Source organism: Equus asinus, chromosome 7 (genome assembly GCF_041296235.1).
Source record: "Equus asinus isolate D_3611 breed Donkey chromosome 7, EquAss-T2T_v2, whole genome shotgun sequence".
Lineage (NCBI taxonomy): Eukaryota > Metazoa > Chordata > Mammalia > Perissodactyla > Equidae > Equus > Equus asinus.
This window is the reverse complement of record NC_091796.1, coordinates 27,037,753-27,057,671: the sequence shown is the minus strand read 5'-3', so window position 1 is coordinate 27,057,671 and position 19,919 is coordinate 27,037,753. Positions and strand designations below refer to the sequence as shown.

Sequence of the window (19,919 nt, the reverse complement as noted above, 5' to 3'; positions counted from 1 at the left end):
ACCTTTCACAGCCCGCCCAGGGTAAATTCCCAACATCCCATCTCCTGGGGCAAAACTAGGGTGGGGAGGGGAGGCCAGGCAAGACGTAAAGAGCCAGGTTCCCAGTCCCACTCCAGACTCACACAACTGGAATCCCCAGGAGGGGCCTGGGAGTTCTGTTGTTGACCTAGTCTCCCTGGTAATTCTTATTAACAGGCAATCTGCAAAGCAACCCATGAGCCCACCCTCCTTACCTGACAGATGGAAGAACTGAGACCCCAGAGCAGTGACTTGGCATTCCCTGACCATTCCAGACCACAGAGCACCCTCTCCACCCACTTGGCCCCCACAGCACTCACAGCCTGGATCCCACCCACAGTTCCCAACACACATCACCCTACACCACACTTCTCAACACTCTACTCACTCGGTCCTGTTCCTCCCCCACTGAACTGGGTCTAGGGGCAGGGACAGACCTTAGTCATGAGTCCCCCAACTAGTATGGTGCTCAGAGCTGGGCACAGGGGAGCCTCAATTACCATTTGAGGAATGAACAGCTCCCTAGGCAGCCTGCACTGGTGATTAACATATGCAGAGATTAATCTACCACATCACGAGATTGTCACCTTGAAACACACTGGAAGATCTGTCCCAGAGCGGTGAGAGGACGTATATATTCTTATGGGAAGCAAACAGCCACCTGCAGAACAGGTAGAGAAGGGGCCAGAGCAATGGGGGGTACAGGCTGGGTGGGGGCTGGAAGAGGATCACAAAGACAAACTTCACCTTCTTGTTAATTCTAGAGAAACACAGCTGGGAAATGGGACACAGAGCTCACACTTTCTCACCTCTGCCTCTCAAGAGCCCTGACGCTGACACACAGAAAAGGTGACAATGAAACAGAGACAAAGAAGAGTTCCAAGGAGAAAACAAGCCTGCTCGTTCTCTGGGTCACAGGGTGCAGGGAATCCTCACTGGGGGCCCTGGGGAGGGCGGGACACAGGACTGGCTTTCCTAGTGGCATGGAAGGTGACTGCCAAGATGAGGAGCTTTTGGGGGCTCCAGGAAGGTCTTACTGGTATGCAAATGTTGCCCCTGATAGGGCCTCCCCATTTCCCCATATCAGGCAGGAAGGCTGGTGGCAACACACAACTCCAAAATCTCAGGGGCCAACGACAACAAAAACGTATTTCATGTTCACAGTACATGTGCAATGGTTCTCCAACCTTCTCATTCTCGTATTTGCCCTAAGCAAATGGCATATAGTTTACATTTTTGTTACGCAGCACAACCCTTCTCGGCATAGGACCCATTTCTCCACCAGTCAGGATAGGCTAGTGTGCTGCAGTAACAAAAACCTCTGCGGACTGTGCTTGCTGCAGTCACTCAGGGTTTCAGGCTGTGGCACTAGCCACCGTCCCATATGCTGCCAACTATCCTGCCAGCTCTGGAGGGCCTCGCACTGGTAATGAAATGCTCCAACCTGGAAGTGAAGCCCAGCATGCCACTTCCAACCTACTGGCCAGAATTTGTCTCATGTTGTGGCTTCATCCCACAAGAAGGACAACCCTGCCCGGGGCCAGCAGACAGAGAGCTGATGACCATCACACCCACAAACACACAGGCTCAGCTACCCAGAGCTGGTACCTGACGTTCCTCCATCAGAACTTCATGCCTTTCCCTCCCCTGTGAGAAACCAAACTTTCTCCTCTGATTTGTCATTTTCACCCCAGGATGAAGGAAAGCTTTCAGAGCAGGTTTAGAAAAAAGCAACTATGAAGACGATCGAAACAAGATTTTCAAAAGAAATGACAGGAGACCTTATTACAATATATAACATTACAATCTTACAATATATAACCACGTTCTAACATATAACATATCATTTAGGTATCACAGGGAGTTAAAATTAAAGGTTTCATAGTGATGGCAAAATGACGGACATGAGATGCCACTGTGAGAGTGAGACAGGCAGAAGGTATAAAGGAAAATTTCAAGAATGAGTTTAATGACAGTTGGGCCTTCCAACAGATCAAGGATACAAAAGGAGGCCAGAGAAGGCCTGCCCTGCAAGTCCGGCCCCTTGAAAAGCCATCAAAAGCTGGTGGCGTCAGTTCTGCGATGAGGCTTTGTGACTTTAACAAGCCATCCTTCCCCTTTAGCCCGAAGAGAGAAGGGTGGGAGAGAACTTGGAAAGGAAGTCATGGGTGGTACAAAAGAGGAACAAGAAGTCATCTGTGCTGAGGTGCAGGGGAGGGGCAAGGAGCGCCCAGAGACCAGAGACCAGAGACCAATGCCTTCTAAGGATGCTCATCCTCACAGGGATTTAGACCCGGGCAAAAGAATCCAGGAAAGCATATGGGACACTGGAGTGTCTCCCTGGTTCAGAGCCAGAGCGTTCTGGCTGCTTCTACTGGCCCAGCCACAGCATCCTAGGATGAGCGTGTATCTCCGATTATTTGCGAATGGGGCCTCCCTAGAGGAAGCTCCCTGCTGTCTGCAGAGATCAGAACTGGCAGAGTCTGGAAAAGTCAAGACCCTTGCTAACTGTGAATTAGCAATAGATCCCATGTGAGGGTAACTATTTTTCCAAGCACTGGAATACAGGAACAAGAACTAAACAGACCTTTCCTTGAGCCTTCAGAAGTCACCACGACCCATCAAGATGCTTCGAGTTGTCCTTTGCAGATAAATCAATTCAATTCAATTCTACAAACATTTGCTAAGCACCAAGTCTGTACCAGACTCTGCAAATCTGAGAGCAAGAGCTTAAAAGAGAGAGCACCAGCCATGAACCCTTCTCTCATGGAGCTCTCAGGTCCTGGGGAAGCCAATGCTGCATGCATAATGCCACGTGAGGAGAGCTATAAAAGCAGCATGTCTGTGAGCAGCAGCGGCCCAGAGCAAGGCAAGGCAAGACTAACCCCGTTTGGAGATGGAGCAGAGGAATCAGGGGAGGCTCCTTGAGGGATCTGACAGCTGAGCTGGGATTTATAAAATAAACATTTCTCCAGCATGAGGTTGGGGTAGTAGTGGGCAGGGAAGGTTTTATGGGGATGTTACAGAATGTGGAAAATCAGAGCCATGACCCACCAGGACAGACTTGAGGAATGGATGCAAATGTGAAAGGAGGAATTGGAAGAGATGAGCCTGGAGGTGCAGACAGGAGCCAGAGCACAAAGGGCTTTGTATTGGACTTGACCCTGGAGAGGCAGAGGGAGCCAGGGGAGGGAGGGCAGGGCTACTTAAGAGGCTGGACCAATGGCCCAGGTATGAGATGAGGGACTGAACCAAGGTAGTGGTGGTGGGCACTGAGGCAGTCTAAAGGTTTGAGAAATAGGTAAGAAGTAGAACCCCTATGACAAGGTGATCAGTCAAAGGTGAAGGTGCAGGTAAGAGGGGAAGGGAGGATGTGAAGGAGGCTGAGGAAGGAGAGGATGACATGAAGGGAGTGGTCCATAGGGCACACACTGCAGAGACCTCAGGTAGACAAGGATGGAGCAGCTGGCGGTCATGGGTCACTGGTGGCCTCTGCCAGAGCAGAGGTGGAAGGCGTAAGGAAAAAAGAGGTCGCCACATGATTCACACATCCCAGAAACCTGATTGTAAGGCAAAGGCAGAAGGATAGAAGCTAGAGGGGGCCCAAGGGTCACAGGTGTGTTTTATTTTTACTATAGGAGAGAGGAGTATGTTTCTATCCTGAAGGGAAGAAGCCAGTGGAGGGCAATGGAATTTGAAGATGGGGGCTGGGGTGGGGGTTGGGGGAGGGGGCTGGTCAGTGCTGCTCAGGAGTGGATAAGATCTAGAATGCACAGTAAACCTGGGCAGAAGACCACAAATTTGGGACATCTGGTCTCCCTGTCAAGCAAAACTCCTAAGGGATGGTGTCCAGAGAGTCACAGTTGACAGAATACAGAACACAATTGTTTTTATGAAATATTTTCATGCGTAAAGAAGTCTTGATTTCTCAAAATACTTCCATGAATGGTCTCACTTGTCCCTCACAATGATTCTGTGCGACAGGCATTAATATTCCCATGTGACGGTTGAGGAAGCTGAGTTCACAGAGGGCAGGTAGCTTCCCCAGGCTCACAGAGTGAGTAAGTGATGGAACCGGGCTTGATAACCAGTCTTCCAGGTTCCAGGTCTGCTGCCGCCCTGCCTCCCAGCTTCCCAGGGTCTCCACTCTCAGATCCCAGAGGAGACTCATGGTAACCCACCTGTGCTATCTTTTGCTAAACGTAAACATCTAATGTACCCCTTTAATTTCATTTGACCTAGCAAAACGCGTTCAGTATCAGGTCTAAAACATATCATAGCATCAAGTAAACACGACTTCAATTGTCTTTTCTAGGTATACATGCTGCCCTTGAGATTTTGACGGACCTTCTCTCCTCTCTTTTTTCTCCAGTTGTGCCCTGTGCTGTGTTGTGCTCTGGAGAGTGGCTCTCCACCCAGGGGCACAATGGAATCCCTTGGGAAGCCTTTAAAGAAATACCAAGCCCAGGACACACCCAGGACCACAGGATCAGAACTTCTGTGGGTGGGGCCTGGGCATGGGAGGCACCCAGAGGATTTGGTTGCACAGGGAGGACTCGGAACCTGGATGTGGAGGAAGATGGCGGCCCAGAAGGGCTCATGGGAGGTGCCAGAGAGAGAAAGAGAGAATCCGAAGCCGCACAGATCCAGTGAGTCTGGTCAAACACACAGCCCATCAGCCAGTATGTCAGGAGGAGAACACAGGGAGAAATGGCCTCCCTTCACATAACTCCGGTACTCCTTCCTGCCAGGAAACATTTGCTCCTGATGGGCACACTCCCATTTCCCCTTCCGAGGCTCTGCCAAGGAAAAGCTGGTTTGGATTATTTCTCCTCCTTTTACAGATGAGTTAACTGAGGCCCGAAGATGTGAAATGCCTAACCCAAGGTTGGTCATCTTTATGGAACAAAGACAGCCCAAAGGGAGGACCAGAACCTCACTCTAGAGAGGAGCCCCTCGGACAGAGAGCTGACTGGTTCCCTCCCCCTTGCCAACGCCTTCCCACACACGGGCCTCTCTCATTTTCATACAAGGGACCCTTTCTGGTAGCTCACGTCTCCCCATGCTCACAGGGTACTCCTTGATGTGTGCTCAGGTCTCCCCTAAAATCTTACAACACACACGGTTTCATGCCCCACAGGCAAAGTCTTGTCAGCTGTGCCCCCTTGCCACTCTCTACCTAAAACAAGAAGCATGGGGAAGTCCTTGGGCAACTCCACCCACCACCCCAAAATCAGCCTTTTGGCCCTAAGAATGGGACAGAAGGCTCCCTACTGTCTGCTCCAAACCAGTGCCCGTCTCTGGTCTCTCAGGAGACAAGGAGCTCCAACAACCCACAAGTATTTACAATGCCATCACTGTGCCACCTAGCACAGCACCGAGAAGGGCGTGCACCACCCTGAGGTCCTGCTGTCCAGTTGGAGAGCTGTGATGTGCATACATGAAATGGGAAAATCAAAACTTAAACTGGTTGAAATTAACCTTAGGTGTATTCCAGCTCTTGGACAAGTGATTTAATCTCTCTTGACCTCAGCCTACTCATCAAAATAATGGGGACACTTATACTAATCCCACCTTACAGGGGAGCATGAGGCCAAATGAATTAATCTGTGTACAGTGCTCAGAATGTGCCTAAAGGATATTTAGGCTCCGAAACGCTGGTTGTTATCAATGTTGTGCTTTCTGTGTGGAATCAATGCTCAGAGGAGGGAGCGATCGTGCGGCCTAGAGCAGCTGGGAGAGAATTTCCAGGGGAGATGGGTATTTAAGCATTAATACAGTGGAGAAGAGAGGGTACCATTCAAGAGGAAGACAGAAGATGAGTCGGAATTTGGACATTAATTTACTGTCAGGGAGCCACGAAGTGTGAGGCCCCACCCCAACCCCGAGCCTGCTAGAATTCCTGCCGCTGCTGCAGGATGGACCACATTATTAAAGAAAATACCCCACAGGAACCGAAACCAAACAACTCCAGGCAACAGGAGTTCACGGAACCTTTGGCTCCATCTCCAAGGCAATTGAAAAGAGCTCAAAACAGATTAAAATATGAGATGAATTCTGAAGCCCAGGAATGAGAGAAAATGAATCCTGTGATGGAGGAGCCAATATGATTATTTCATTATTTGGTTAGAAAGTTAAAATGTGCAGGAAATGTCAGATGCTTTCTCGAGATGGAGGGAGGTTAGGGACAGCATGGCCACTGGGGGCATATTCTTTTTAATATTAAAAAATAGCTTCACCCCTGACTTAGTTTTAATCAGAAAAACCCCATTGGTAGAGCAGCCCGCCCTTCTGTGTCTGCATGAGGTCTTTTCAAGACACATATTCCACCCCTTGATTACTGCCCGCCACCCCCACCCTGCAAGCACAAGACTTTTTAAAAGAACCCCTCCTCCCAATAAAACTAAGTAAATCCCATGGGCTCCCAGATGAAGGGTGCCCTCCCCACACCCACCCTACCCCTCAGGGCATTGACCATGGCTCAGCCCCAAACCCAACGCGGTAGAAAGTCCAGCCACCAGCAGCTTCTCTCTGCAGCCTCTCCCCATCTTTCCTGCCCAGAGTCATTCTCCTCCTCCCTGGGCAATTACCACTGTTAGGTCTGTTCACTGTCCATGCCACCCTGGGTCCCCATGTCTCCATCTCTTTGTCCATCATTCACTGGTTCGCTCAGTCATTTACTAAAAGATTCTTAGGCATCAGCTTGCAGGGTGCTGGAGACACAAAGAGATGCAAGACCAAGTCCCTTCCCGCAGACAGCTGACAGTTGAATAAAGAAGACGGTCGTGCAGCAAGCGACAGCGAAACACAGTCTCCGGGAGCCAGGGAGAAGGGCCGGTCAATTCTGACCATGGAGAGGGGGTCAGGCAAATCTCCCTAAAGAGGCAGCATCTGGGCCTGACCTTTGAGTTGGCTTTCATTATGCAGAGAGGAGTCAGGGAATTCCAGATGAGGACACAGAATTAAGCCAAGGCTCATGGCCAGAAAATGCAACCCAAACCCAAGGGACAGTGAAGAGACACGTTTGACTAGTGTGAAGAGGCCCTGCAAGGGTGAGAGAGAAAGTGAACGAGGAAGGCTGAGGTCAGGCTGAGGGGGGCTTCTGTATTTTAATTTTTTTAATAAGTAATACATTAAATGCTTCAAATTCTAAAGGATATTCTACAACAGGACATGCAAGGAAAAGTCACCTTCCCATCCTTTCCCCCAGCTATGCCATTTCCCACATGAAAGGCAACCAATGTCAGCCATATCTCATGTATTCTTACAGAGATGTTTTATGCATATACAAGAAAATATATACCTCTTTTACCTTTCGTGCATAAATGGTAGCATACTAGATACACTGTTCTACATTTTTCCATTTAATTATACTCATTGCAAACCAGTGGTTCTCAAAATGGAAACTGCATCAGAATTACCCAGCCGTCTTGCTAAAACACAGATTGCTGGGCCCCAGTCCAGAGTCTCTGATTCAGTAGGTCTGAGGTGGGGCCTGAGAACGTGTATTTCCAACAAGTTCCCAGCTGCTGTTGCTGCTGTTCCAGGAACCACACTCTGAGAATGACTAGTGTAGATCATGCTACCTGAATTTCTAAAGAACGGCCTGGTTCATTTTCACAGCTGTGCAGTATTCCATTGCTTGGCGGTATGGTGATGTATTTAACCAGCCCTCTCCATTTAGTGTCTCCCATCTTTGGCTATTTCCAACAGTTGTGCAGTAATTACACTTGTGCATTCACAATTTCACTCATATGGGAGTAGAGTCCTGGGATAACATCTGGGTCAAAAGGCGTGGGCACTGGCAATTTTGACAGATATTGCCAGGCAGCTCTTGGACAGAGTCTTGAATGCTGACATAAGGAATTTTGAATTTTAACTATTGTAGGCTTTTGAGCAGAAGACTAGTGAGGTGGGAGATGTGCTTTAGGAAAATTAATCTGGCTCCACGGTGAAGCAGAGTGGAGATAGCCTTAGAGAGAATGACAATGCAGCAGACAGACCCTAAGGGCCCCCATGAGCCCAGCCTGCTGGTGATAATACCTCTGAGGAAGCCCCTTCCCTTGAGGGTGGGTGGGCCCTGTGACTGACTTCTCCCCAACAGAATATGGCACAGCTGCTGTGCTCTCGCTCCTGCGATCATGGTATGTTATGTCAGAGTCCATATTCTTAATAGATTGGCACTAGAGATTCTCCTTCTTTCTTTCTGGCTTGGAAGAAGCAAGCTGCCAAGAATCCTACTGAATGCTGCCAACAAACACATGAAAAGGGAAGGGGATCCTTCCCCAGCTGAGCCTCTGGATGAGAACTCAGCCCTGGCTGACACCTTCATTGCAGCCTCATGAGAGACATTGAGGCCAGGGCCCAGCTAAGCTGTGCCAGGACTCCTGGCCTACAGAAATAACAATTCTGTGAGATAACAAATGTGGGTTGTTTTAAGCAATTAAGTTTGTGGTGATTTGTTTGGCAGCAAGAGACAACCAAGCGAGCATTTAGGAGGGTGCTCAAAAAACAGGCTAGTAAGTGAAGGCCTGAAGTGAATTGGTGTCAGGGGCAGAAGAGGGGAACAGGGATGAGGGGTGGGTGTAGGAGATATTCCAGAAGAGCGCAGACCTATGGGTTCATGAGAGGGGCAGACACAGCAGCCTCCTACCATCAGGGGGCAAGATGCTGGGACAATGTCCCTGAAACAGGCTCAGCCCGTTTTCATGAGACCAAACCACAGAGCAGTCTGAGGTGGGGTGGGGGAGCAGACACCCTTGCTCCTGTCCCCTCTCTAAAAGTGCTCCTTCCCTTGCAGATGGCTCCAAGATTACCTCAGCACAGCCTCCCCAGGCCACCAGCCACAAGCTTCGATGTGCTGACAAGGCAGATAAGCACCCACACAGAGAAGACCCAAATAAATCAAGGTGGCATTTCAAACCACTGAGAATAAGATCGACTTTTCAACTAATTGTATTGCGACAACTCAGGAATCATCTGAAAAAATTTGGATCACATGCATCAAGGACCTAAACAAAAAAATGAAACTATGACAAGAGCTCGAAGAGAATGTTTGTAATAACTCTTGAAATAGGAAGGACTTTCAAAGTATGAACCAAATCCAAATTTTTTTTTTATAAAAGGCTACAACTGAGTTAAAAATTTCTTAAATATCTGATAGGAGAAAATAAAATAAAGTTAAAAGATAAATTTAAAAAATAGGAAAAAATATCTGCAACATATATGGCATACATTGAGCTAATTTCCTTTCTACATAAATAAGTGCATGTAAAAACATGAGCAAGTCCATGAGAAATGCCAACAACTCAATAGAGAAATGTACAAGAAGGAAGAAATTAAATTGTCAGTCGACAAAGCAGGAAACACAAATGCATTGTACACATCTGAAATGATGCTCATCCTCACACAATGCAGGAAATGCAAATTAAAACTACCATGTGATCCAGTTTTTCATATATCAGCTTGGCAAAAATAGTTAAATATACACAGTGCTGCTGAAACAGAGTACGTATAACCACTCTTGTTCACGGTTGGTGGAAGTTTAAATTGGTGCCACTACCATGTATGGAAAGAGAACACACACACACACACACATAGATTCTCCGGAGAAGAACACAGGAGCACTGGAAAGAGTGACCACTTCTGGTAGAGGAACGATGTGACCACAGCCAGGGCACAGGAGCAGACAGGAGAATTTTCAGCGTATCCCTTTTGTCCTGTGTAAAACCTTCCCAAGTACATGTATCACATTCTCAACAATTCTAAAAAGTAATAAATAAAGAGAAGTATACAGAAATTCCACTTCTGGGAAGATGGAACAGATGTACTTTTCTCTCTATTTCCCTGTAAGTAAAATTAAAAACCCTGGACACTATACAGAAAGCAAATATAAGATGAATCCGAAAAGGAAAGAGAAGCAACTGGCTAGGGACCGTGGGACCTGAGAAACAAGAAGATGGCGAGGTTCCTGAGTTTTCTTTTGGCCTTATATATCGAAGATTTGGAGCTGAAGAAGCTGGTAACCTGGAAATATCAATGAGCACAGAACAAAAAAGCCCCAACAAAATCTTCCTCTTTCTAACCAAAAAACTTGGAAAGGGGCAGCCTAGAAAGACAAAACTTCCGTACAATAACTGCTCTAATGCAGCCAAACGCTGCAGAAAAAACCGTGGCCCTACCTTCATCCATGCTAGCAAAGGCCAAGTGCAGAGCCTTGACGCTCACTCCCACCCAGCAGTAATGAGGCATCCTTACCCATCCCTGCTGGGACAGTATCAGAGGAGGCCTAACGGAGAGTCAGGATTTTCACCACTGCTCAGCAGTAATGAGACCACTTCCAACCCCAATGGTGTCAATGGAGGTCAAAAGGGGAGCAGTGACTAGGCATTCCAACCCCTCCCAGCCAGAAAAGGATTTGTGGAGGCTGAGTGAGACATCTGGACTTCAATCCCCACCTGGGAGGAATGAGACAATGCCCCCAGCTTCCTCTGGAACATGTGAAAAAAAGAAATCCAGCTAGAGCAGAAGGTTTAAGTAAAATCTAGAGTCTCAAAATGTATTACCCAAAATGTCCAGGTGTCAATCAAAAATCACTAATCATATCAAGAACCAAGAGAACCTCAAATTGAATGAAAAAAGACAATCAATAGATGCCAACTCCCAGATGACAGAGATGTTATAAATATCTGGCAAAGATATTAAAGCAGGCCTCATAAAAATGCTTCAATAAGCAACTGTGAATATATTCAATACCAATGAAAAAAATAGAAAATATAGCAAAGAAATATAAGATATAAAGAGGAATCAAACGGAAACTGTAGGACTGGAAAATATAATAACTGAAATACCAAATTCAATGGATGGGCTCAACAGCAGAAAGGAGGGGACAGAGGAAATAATCAGTGAGCTGAAAGAGCAATAAAAATTGCCAAATCTGAAAAATAGAGAGAAAATGGGTTGAAAAAACAAAAAGCAAACAAAGTCTCAGGGACTATAGTACCTGGGGTACTATAACAAAAGATCTTACATTCCTGTCACTGGAGTCCCAGAAGGAGAGAAGAAAAACAGTGGGCTGAAGAAGTGCTCAATAATTGAAAACCTCCCAAATTTGGAAAATGACATATACTGACAGATTGAAGAAGCTGAACGAATCTTAAACACAATAAACTCAAAGAAATCCACATCAAGACACATCAGAGTCGAACTGCCGAAAACTAAAGACAAAGAAAAAATCTTGAAAACAGCCCGAGAGAAATGACGCTTACCTATAGGAGGAAAACAATTAGAATGACAGAAGATTTCTCATCAGAAACCATGAGGCCAAAAAGAAGTAACACATTTTTCAAGTGTGAAGAGTAAACCCAGAAACATATATCCAGTGAAAATACCCTTCAGGAATGAAGAAATCAAGTCATTCCAAGATAAAGGAAAACTAAGGGAATTTGTTGCCAACAGACCTACTCCCAAAAGAATAGCTAAAGGAAGTTCTTTAGACCAAAAAGAAAGAATAAAAGAAAGAACCTTTGAACATCAGGAAGGAAAAAACACACTAAGCAAAAGTATGGGTTAATACAATTGGCTTTATTTCTCCTCTTGAATTCCTAAATTATATTTGACAGTTGAAGAAAAATTATAACACTAAATGTATGAAGGCAATATTTAAGACAATTACATTATAAATGGGAGGAGGATGAAAAGACATTTAGGGCGGTAAGCTTTCTGCATTTCACTCAAATTGGTAAAATGATGACACCAGTAAACTGTGATAAGTTATGTGCACATAATGTACTATGTAGAAAAACCACTAAAAAATCTATTCAAAAAATATAAACTCAAAAATACTACAGATAAGTTAAAGTGGAATTCTAAAAAATGTTTAAGTACCCCCACAAGAAGGCAAGAAAAAGAAAATGGAAAGGAAAGAGAATAAACAGAAAACGTGGAAATGAAATTGAATACTTAAGCCTAATACATCAATAATTGCATTAAATGTGAATAATCTAAAGACACCAATTTTAAAACATGACCCACTACCTACTGCCTACAAAAAACTCACTTCCAGTATTATGATACAGGCAGGTTGAAAGTGAGAGGATTAAAAAAGATATATCATGCAAACATTAATTGAAAGGAAGCAGGAGTGATTACATCAATATGAGATCAAGTAGACTTCAGAACAAAAGAAATTACTAGAGACAGAGAAGGATATCGATAAAGGGTCAATCCACCGAGAAGACATAGCAGTCCTAAATGCGCACGCACCAAACCATACAGATACAAAATATGTGAAGCAAACCTGAGAGAACTGAAAAGAAATAGATAAATCCACAATTACATTTGTAGACTTGAACATTCCTCTCTCAAAAGTTAATAAAACAACTAGACAATCAGCAAGGATGTAGGATTAACTCAGCCACACCATCAGTCAACAGAATCTAATCAACATTTATAGAACACTCCACCCAACAATAGCAGAATATGCACTCTTCTTAAGTGCCCACAGAGCATATACCGAGATAGACTATATCCTGGGCCATAAAACAGACCACAGTGAATTTAGAAGAACTGAAATCATACAGAGTGTGCTGTCCGACCTCAATGGAATCAAATTTGAAATCAATAACAGCAAGATAACAGCAAAACCTCTAAACACTTGGAAACAAATCAACATGCTTCTAAATAATCATTGAGTCAAAGAGGAATCCAGATGTCCTTCCACAGGTGGATGGTTAAGTAAACTGTGGTTTGCCCCCACCATGGAATACTACTCAGCAACGAAAAGGAACAAACTATGGATAGATCTGTCAAGCTGGATGACTCTTCAGAGAATTACACTGAATGAAAAAACTAATCCCAAAAAGTCACATACATATGGTACAATTCCAGTTATATAACATTCTTGAAATAATAAAATTATAGAAATGAAGAACAGATTAGTGGGTTCCAGGGGTTAAGCAGGGAAGGAAGGAAGTGGGCGTGGCTATTAAAGGGCAACAGGAGGGATGCGTGTGGTGGTGGAAGGGTTCTGCATCCTGACTCTATCAATGTCAATATCCTGGTTATGTTACTCTGCTATAATTTTGCAAGATATTGTCATTGGGGAAAACTAGGCTAAGAGTACAAAGGATTCCTCTGTATTAATTTTTTACAACTGCATGTGAATTTCCAATTATCTCAAAATAAAAAGTTTAATTAAAAAAAAGTAGAGAATCCCTCCCAGAAGATGTGTTATCAGGGTAACAGAGCCAATACACACACGTTCTCTCTCTCAGACACACACACGCCACCTCTCAAGTGCCTTCAGCTGTCACCATATGAATTTGCACTGATTTTAAAGTCTGATGTGATTTTCTGTCTTTCTTTGGAGAGGCCTCTTCCAGCCTCTTGGGAGGGCAGAGAAAACAGCTCTGAGGCCTTTCTTTTGGCCTCCTGAGCCTCTTCCACAGCTTGGCTCTGGATTTGTTGAAGAAATCCAGAACCTACTAAGGAGAGAAAAGCAAGCAGGTGGCAGGAGGTGATCCAAGCTGCATTTTGGGGAGACCATGAACCCCTGAAATTAAACGTAAAACAGGGTATGCGTCTAGCACATGGTTCTGTGCATGGCACATGTTTTTCTGGAAAGACAGTCTATGGCTCTCACCCATTTCTCAAAAGGGTTCATTTCCCAAAGAGGAGAGAGAAGGAAGAGGTCCACACTTGACACCCACAACTCCCAGTTTCTGTAGCCCCAGGAGCAACTGGTGGGCTCTGCCGAGCCCCAGCCCACCTTCTGGAAACTCCCAATGAGGCTCCTGGTATTCCTGCCCCTAGCTGAAAAAGCCCTGTTCTGAAAATGGCTGGCCCTTTAGGATATTCAGTTTCCATCTTGTGAAGCTGGAAATGTCAGGGCTTGGAGAGCATCTCATTTAAACCCCCCATGCCCACCCAACAGAAGACGAAACTGAGGCCCAGGGTACAGGATGACTTCTCAAGATCATCCAGATAGGTAGGAGCTAAGTTTAAATCAGAATTTGGGTGTTGTGCCTGCTGCCAGCTTTGGGACATTTGTCCCTTAGTTTGTCATAAGAGCCTGACATCGGTCAGGGCAACCAGGAGGGCATAGGCTGGGAAGGAAGACTGCCACGTCCCCTTATTACCATTGGGAACACAAGCACGCACGGTTTAAAACGAGCACAGATAAGCAGAAGTTAATGAGCAAAAGCTTCCTCCGAAAATACCTGACAGAACTTCCGATGTGGCAGCTTTCATTATTCCTAAGAGATACAAATAGGTGGCAATGAAGGTTAAGAACACTAGACAGATTTTATTACCTTGGAAGACAGGCCATTAAATGCCACTGTTTCCCAGGGAAGTTTCCATCCTGCCCCCTTCTTCCTCTGAGCCCCTTCATTCGCACCATGGCTTCATTTACCAACTGCGCACTCACTCTGCAACTGTTACCTGAGGACCTATGGAATGCCAAGAACATGAAGGTAAGGAGACGTGAGCCCCGCCTCGGCAGAGCTCACACTTAGTGGGCGCCTAAATGCTAAAGACACCGACAACCTCCACCAGCTCAGCTCAGGCCCACCCCAAGCCCTGCAGCCCTACGTGTGACCACCTATTGCACCCGTCAACAGGCCCCTCACCGACCTGCCATCGCCCCAGAGCTGTCTGCCTCCCTCTTCCCTTCGTCTTCCCTGACCTCCCTCCCCTCTTCCTTCAAGGCCAAGTGCTCACCTGCCTGCAGGCTAGAGAGAAGTTTGGGTCGGGGAGAGCCTCTCCCCAGACAATGGGAAGAGCCTCCTGCCTGGCCTTCGCATCTCCCCGCGGGAAGCTCTTTAACCCCTTCTTCACTCTGCTCCCAGAGTGAACATCCTAAATCACACGCCAGGCCACCTCATCTTCCGGACGGAAGTCTTCTGTGGCAGCAGCTGTGAGCACCCTCTGGATGCACATGCGCCTTCTGACATTTCCCAGCCTCCTCTGCAGCTAGGCTGGGGCCATGTGACTGGTCCTGACCCATAGACTGTGAGTGGAAACATAAGTGTCCCTTCCAGGCTGAGGGCATTAAGAGCTGGTGTGCTTTCTCCATCTTTCTTGTCCGTCCCGCTGTGACTCTGGAGGTCTTAACAGAATTCACAGCAGTAAAATTAAACCTTTATTGGGATTAAGCCATTAAGATGGTAGGGGTTGCTTACTGGAGAAGTATCATTGACTGACTAATAAAACTTTTTAATGGCTCCCCATTGCCCTCAGGATATGAAGTCCAAACCCCTTAGTGTAGCCATGTTCCATGCCTTTTATGGCCTGGCGCAGCCCGCCTCGCTGGCCTGTCTCTTGGCCCTTCCCTAAACATTCCCTCTCATACCATGAGATTCATGAGAACATACCATGATTCAACCATATCTGGCAGGTTCTGGAAGGGCCATGCCCCCTCCCACCTGAGATGTCCCCTCCCCCTCGAATGCCCTTACCTATCCCCATTCCCACCTCCTCTAACTGCTTAGGAAAGCCCCACTCATTCTTCAATTCCAGACTCCGACCTTTCCTGGCTGAGCTGGGGGCAACTTCTTCCTGAGCAGAGGCACCCAGCTGCAAGCCAGAGGCACCCTGTGTATAGCTCCAAGAGAGCCCGTGCTCACACTATGTCTTAGCTTCTTGGTCTTAGTCTTCTATGTCACCCAGTGGACTGTGAACTGCACAACAGCCAGGAGAGTGTTTTCCTCATCTTGATCTCCCCCACGGCCTCCCTCAGCATCGGGTTGCTAGGAGACCTTCAGAAGATGTTCAATGACCACAGAAATAGTGCCCACTTTAAACTCTTTCTGGAGAAAGTCATCTCTTCTTGAAAAAGAAATTCAACCAACTTGCAGGAACTCTTCAAGAAAAGAGAAGGCTTGAGGTGAGGAACAAAATGGCCCATAATTCCACTGGGGTCCAGAAAGGGCTCTATTCTGGAAGCCAACAGGCCAGGTCTGGCTGGCTCTGTCCCCCATCGGCTCAATGTCCCTGGGCAAGGCAGTCCCCTCTTGGTCATCTCTGGTCAACCCTATCCAGCACCTAGTTACATGGCTCTGAGCGTGGCAAGGCTGTCTCTGCCATCATGCCTGCTCCTCTTGTGGTCCTTCTCCTTCCCAGAAGCCTCCACTCAGAGCTCTTAGCTATTTCCACTGAACCCCCTACCCATTTAACTAAAATCTGATAAGGCGTTCACCAGCAGGATATTACCCTTCCTGGGGCATTCTACTTTAATGAGACCTCTGATGGCCCAGTGGAGCACACACGGGGAGATTTCAGGCACAAGTGGGCCAATGGGATAGACATCTGCCCAGGGGTGAGGGGTTCTTTGGAGACACGCCTTCCCTGCACCCCCTTCCCCCCTCACCCATCACACTGCAGAGGTAAGAGCTGTGAGCATGACCAGACCCTGGCAGCCAGCAGGGAGAGAGCTGGCCTGAAAAAAGAGCTAATGTCGGTGGAATATCCTGAGGGTGGGACTCAAGCTCCTCACTCCTCATTCCATGGTTTCTTTTATCTGGTATTTCTGGGCAAGACAATGAGCAGACAGACTGGAAAGTTACAGGCCAGCTTTGCCGACTGCTGCCAAAAATGCAGCAGAGGAAGCTGGAGGGAGACTCGAGCCTCTCTTTAATTTCCTCTTCTGTTTGGCTTCACATGCACTCCCCCACCCACCCCACTTGGAGTCTTTTCTGTCCTTGGGCTCCAACTCCAAAGGAGCACTGCTTCCCATCCCAGATGTGCGGGAAACCCCCACCCCACCCCGAGTCTCTCCTGGCTGAAATGCTGGCCACATCTGTAAGGCTCTGGCCCTTTCCTGAACAGAAAGGACACTTAGAAGCATGACATCAACCAGGAAACCCGATTCCCGGGCTAAGCTGGAAAGGCAGGGGAAGACAGGCTGGGTGGGTCTCTCCCTCTCTCCTTCTAGACTGGAGTCAGGACCCAATTGGAAGCAAAACTGGGAAGGTGGCAGGTGGAAGAGGCCCCCCAGGCTCCCTGCTTCCCCAAGAGAGGAGTGCCTGCAGAAGGCCAACATGACCACTGAGAGCGCCCCACCACCACCCAGCGGGGTCTGGATGGAGACTCGCCACGCTCTACACGCCTGCACACGTACACACACGACAAATGGAGGGAAACGCAGATGAGAAAGAAAGAGACCAGGAGTGAAATCCTGTCTGTATCTGGGAATGTTATTTAACTACGCTGAGCCTCAACTTTCTCCTCTACAAACTGGGGACAATTCGCAGGATGGTGATGAGGATTAAATGAGATAACACTCCTGCTATGGGACTTGCATGGACAAGGGCTTCCATAAATGTTAGTTCCTCCCCAGATCCTGGCAACCAGTTGTCATTTGAAAATGACAGTATTAGAACCAGAAGACTCAGCTTTGAGTCCCAGCTCTGCCATCAACCAGCTTTGTGACCTTAGGCAAGTTCCTTACCTTCTTGGACTTTCTTGAAGTTTCCTGATCTTGAAGAGTACTGTTTGTCAAACTGTAGCACACATCAGAATTGCCTGGAGGGCTTGTAAAACACAGATGACTGAGCCCCCATCCCCAGAGTTTCCCATTCTGTAGTTCTGGGGCAGGAACTGGAGAATTTGCATTTCTAATGAGTTCCCGGGTGATGTTGATGCTGCTGGTCCAGGGACCATGCTTTGAGAAGCTTTGAAGTAGTGGCAGTCTAAGAACTCTTTCCAGCTCCAGCAGTTTAAGGAGTATGTTAAACTAATCCACATTAAGTTGTTAGTGACTGATACTTGTTTAATGTGTTCTTAAGGCTACTTGCATTTTAAATAGGATAATGTCTTGACCCAAAGAAGTCATGTACTTCTAAGTTGGGTATCAAAAGAGCCCTAGAGTCTGTGACAGGGCAGATGATTTGGAGGGAGGGCTTTCCAGGCCTCTCCAGCCACACTGTGCAGGTGTGACCTAAAAGGCAGATCATTTGCAAAAATTCTAGCATCCCAAGTGACTCAGCTGCACTTGGTTAATTACCGTTTGAGGGCACGACATCTGAAGCCGAGGAAAGGCCCTGAGTTGCCTGAAATCAGCCCAAGGCCAGGCCCCATTGCTGGAAGCAGGGCTGTCAGTCAGCTTTGACATACCGAGTCCCCCAACCCCTATCAGGGTCCAGGAGAGCAGCCTCCTGCCTGGAGAGGGGGGCAGAGCCAAGAGCCTGCAGCGCCAGAGGCTGTCACTCTGTGCACCTCTGCAGTTTGGGGAGTAGTACCCCTCTCAGCTTCACTCCCTTGCTTTTGTGTAGCTGTAAGACCTGTCCAGTCAGGTGGCTGGGCTCTGTAAATGGTGCTGTCATTCTGTTAGTGCTCTGGGCCTGCCTCAGGGAAGAAAGCTGCCCCACATGTCAATTACAGAATAATGACACCCTCTGCCGCCACCTCTCACCAGTCCCCTACCCACCATGGCCCTGCCTTTGGTGCACAGGAACATGAAGAGGGCAGAGATCATTATGTAGTGATACCTTCCATCCTCACTGTGTTCTCAATATTTCTAATCACAAACTCAGGCATGTGGACAAAGTCTTCAGGAAAAAAGTCTATGCTGAGAAAAAAGGTTCCCAGAAAAAATCCTGAGGCTGAAAGCAGGACTGAGACGGAGTCCTCAGGGATCCAGCCTGTGCCCCTACTCAGGCCCAGTAGGCAGGTCACAGGGGATAGGGAAGGGATGTCTCCAGGTAAGCCCATCCCACCAGAGCATCACCCCACACAGCACCTGGTTTTGGTTTTTTTCATGCTGCAAATCCTTAGGAAGAGTCTACTGAAGCCTGGGCATTGGGTCAAGGGGTGGAGATCTAAGATGAACAAGAGGCACCCCACAAAAGCTCCTGGTCTGAGGGGGTGAGAAAGCTGGAAGTACAAATTCTCATCAATAATGCAGCGTGGGAAACGAGTGCAAAGTCTAGGTGAGCTCAGGGGAAGAGATGGCTACCTCTTCTAATGGGGGGAGGGAGGGGAGGAGAAGATAAAGCAGCACAGAAGGGTGACATTTGAACTGGTCCTAAGGGATGACTAGGAGAAAACATGTCTGGCTGGGGTAATATTCCAAATTTTTCACAATTACTAAGGCCTAAGCCCCACCCAGTCAGACCAGATGCTGGGCTGAACGTCAGCCTTACCAGGTAAATATGGCTAGTTAGACATCTGCATCTACTTCTGCTTCCTCCCCAAACCCTACTAGAATGACAGTTTTTAAAAATTAAGTATAAATACACAAAGATGGGAGGAACTGGAGAGGAGACAAAAGTAACAGAATTTTGGAAGCTGGAAATCAGATGGACAAGTGCTAAATGGCTCAGGCATCCCAAAAAGCTGAATTCTTAGCCAGCCGTGGGGAAAGATGAGAACCAACCCAATTTATACAGCAAAACCCTCTTAGCAGTTCAGAGATTGGTGGTCCTAGTCCCTCTTGAAAGCAGGAGAGAAGGGGAGAGGGATAAAATAAGGAAGGTTGGTTGGCGATTTGTCTAGGAAGCAGCTAGAGCCCCAGGTCCTTTCCCCGACTAGCCACTGCCCCTTGCCCGGCCCGGCAGAAGACGGAGGTTTATTCTTTGAAATAAATAGAGGCTTTCTGGACTGGGAGACACCAGGCAGAATTGAGGACAGAGCTACCATGCTGAAAACAGGGGGATTAAAGAATACTCATTTGCATGCTGTTTCCTGAAGCTCCATTCCTCCTCCACTGGGCACTCTAAGCACCAACCCTCAGGATGTTACCCTCCAGGCAAGACAAGATGAGCCTTCTCTGAGGACCTCAACCTAACTAAGAGGAAAGACTTCATGCCATTTAATTTTCCACAAGAAAAATGCCGAGCCAGACTATCCTTTAGTGAAACCCATGGTCATCAAATCCTACCTGCACTGAGATTGTTAAAGAT

The 19,919-nt window shown here is 47.2% G+C and overlaps 1 protein-coding gene across 8 annotated transcripts in view; it reads right to left on the bottom strand.

The window, feature by feature from the left end:
- ZBTB7C (zinc finger and BTB domain containing 7C) overlaps positions 1-19,919 on the bottom strand; it is a 353,239-nt gene that overhangs the window by 299,322 nt on the left and 33,998 nt on the right. For 2 of the 8 annotated variants that reach the window (XM_070513093.1, XM_044774692.2), the window contains exon 2: positions 14,331-14,468. The exons of the other annotated variants lie outside the window; for them this stretch is intronic. The gene's annotated coding sequence lies outside the window, so the exon portion shown is untranslated. The remainder of the gene's footprint in view (positions 1-14,330; positions 14,469-19,919) is intronic. 8 annotated transcript variants of the gene reach the window in all.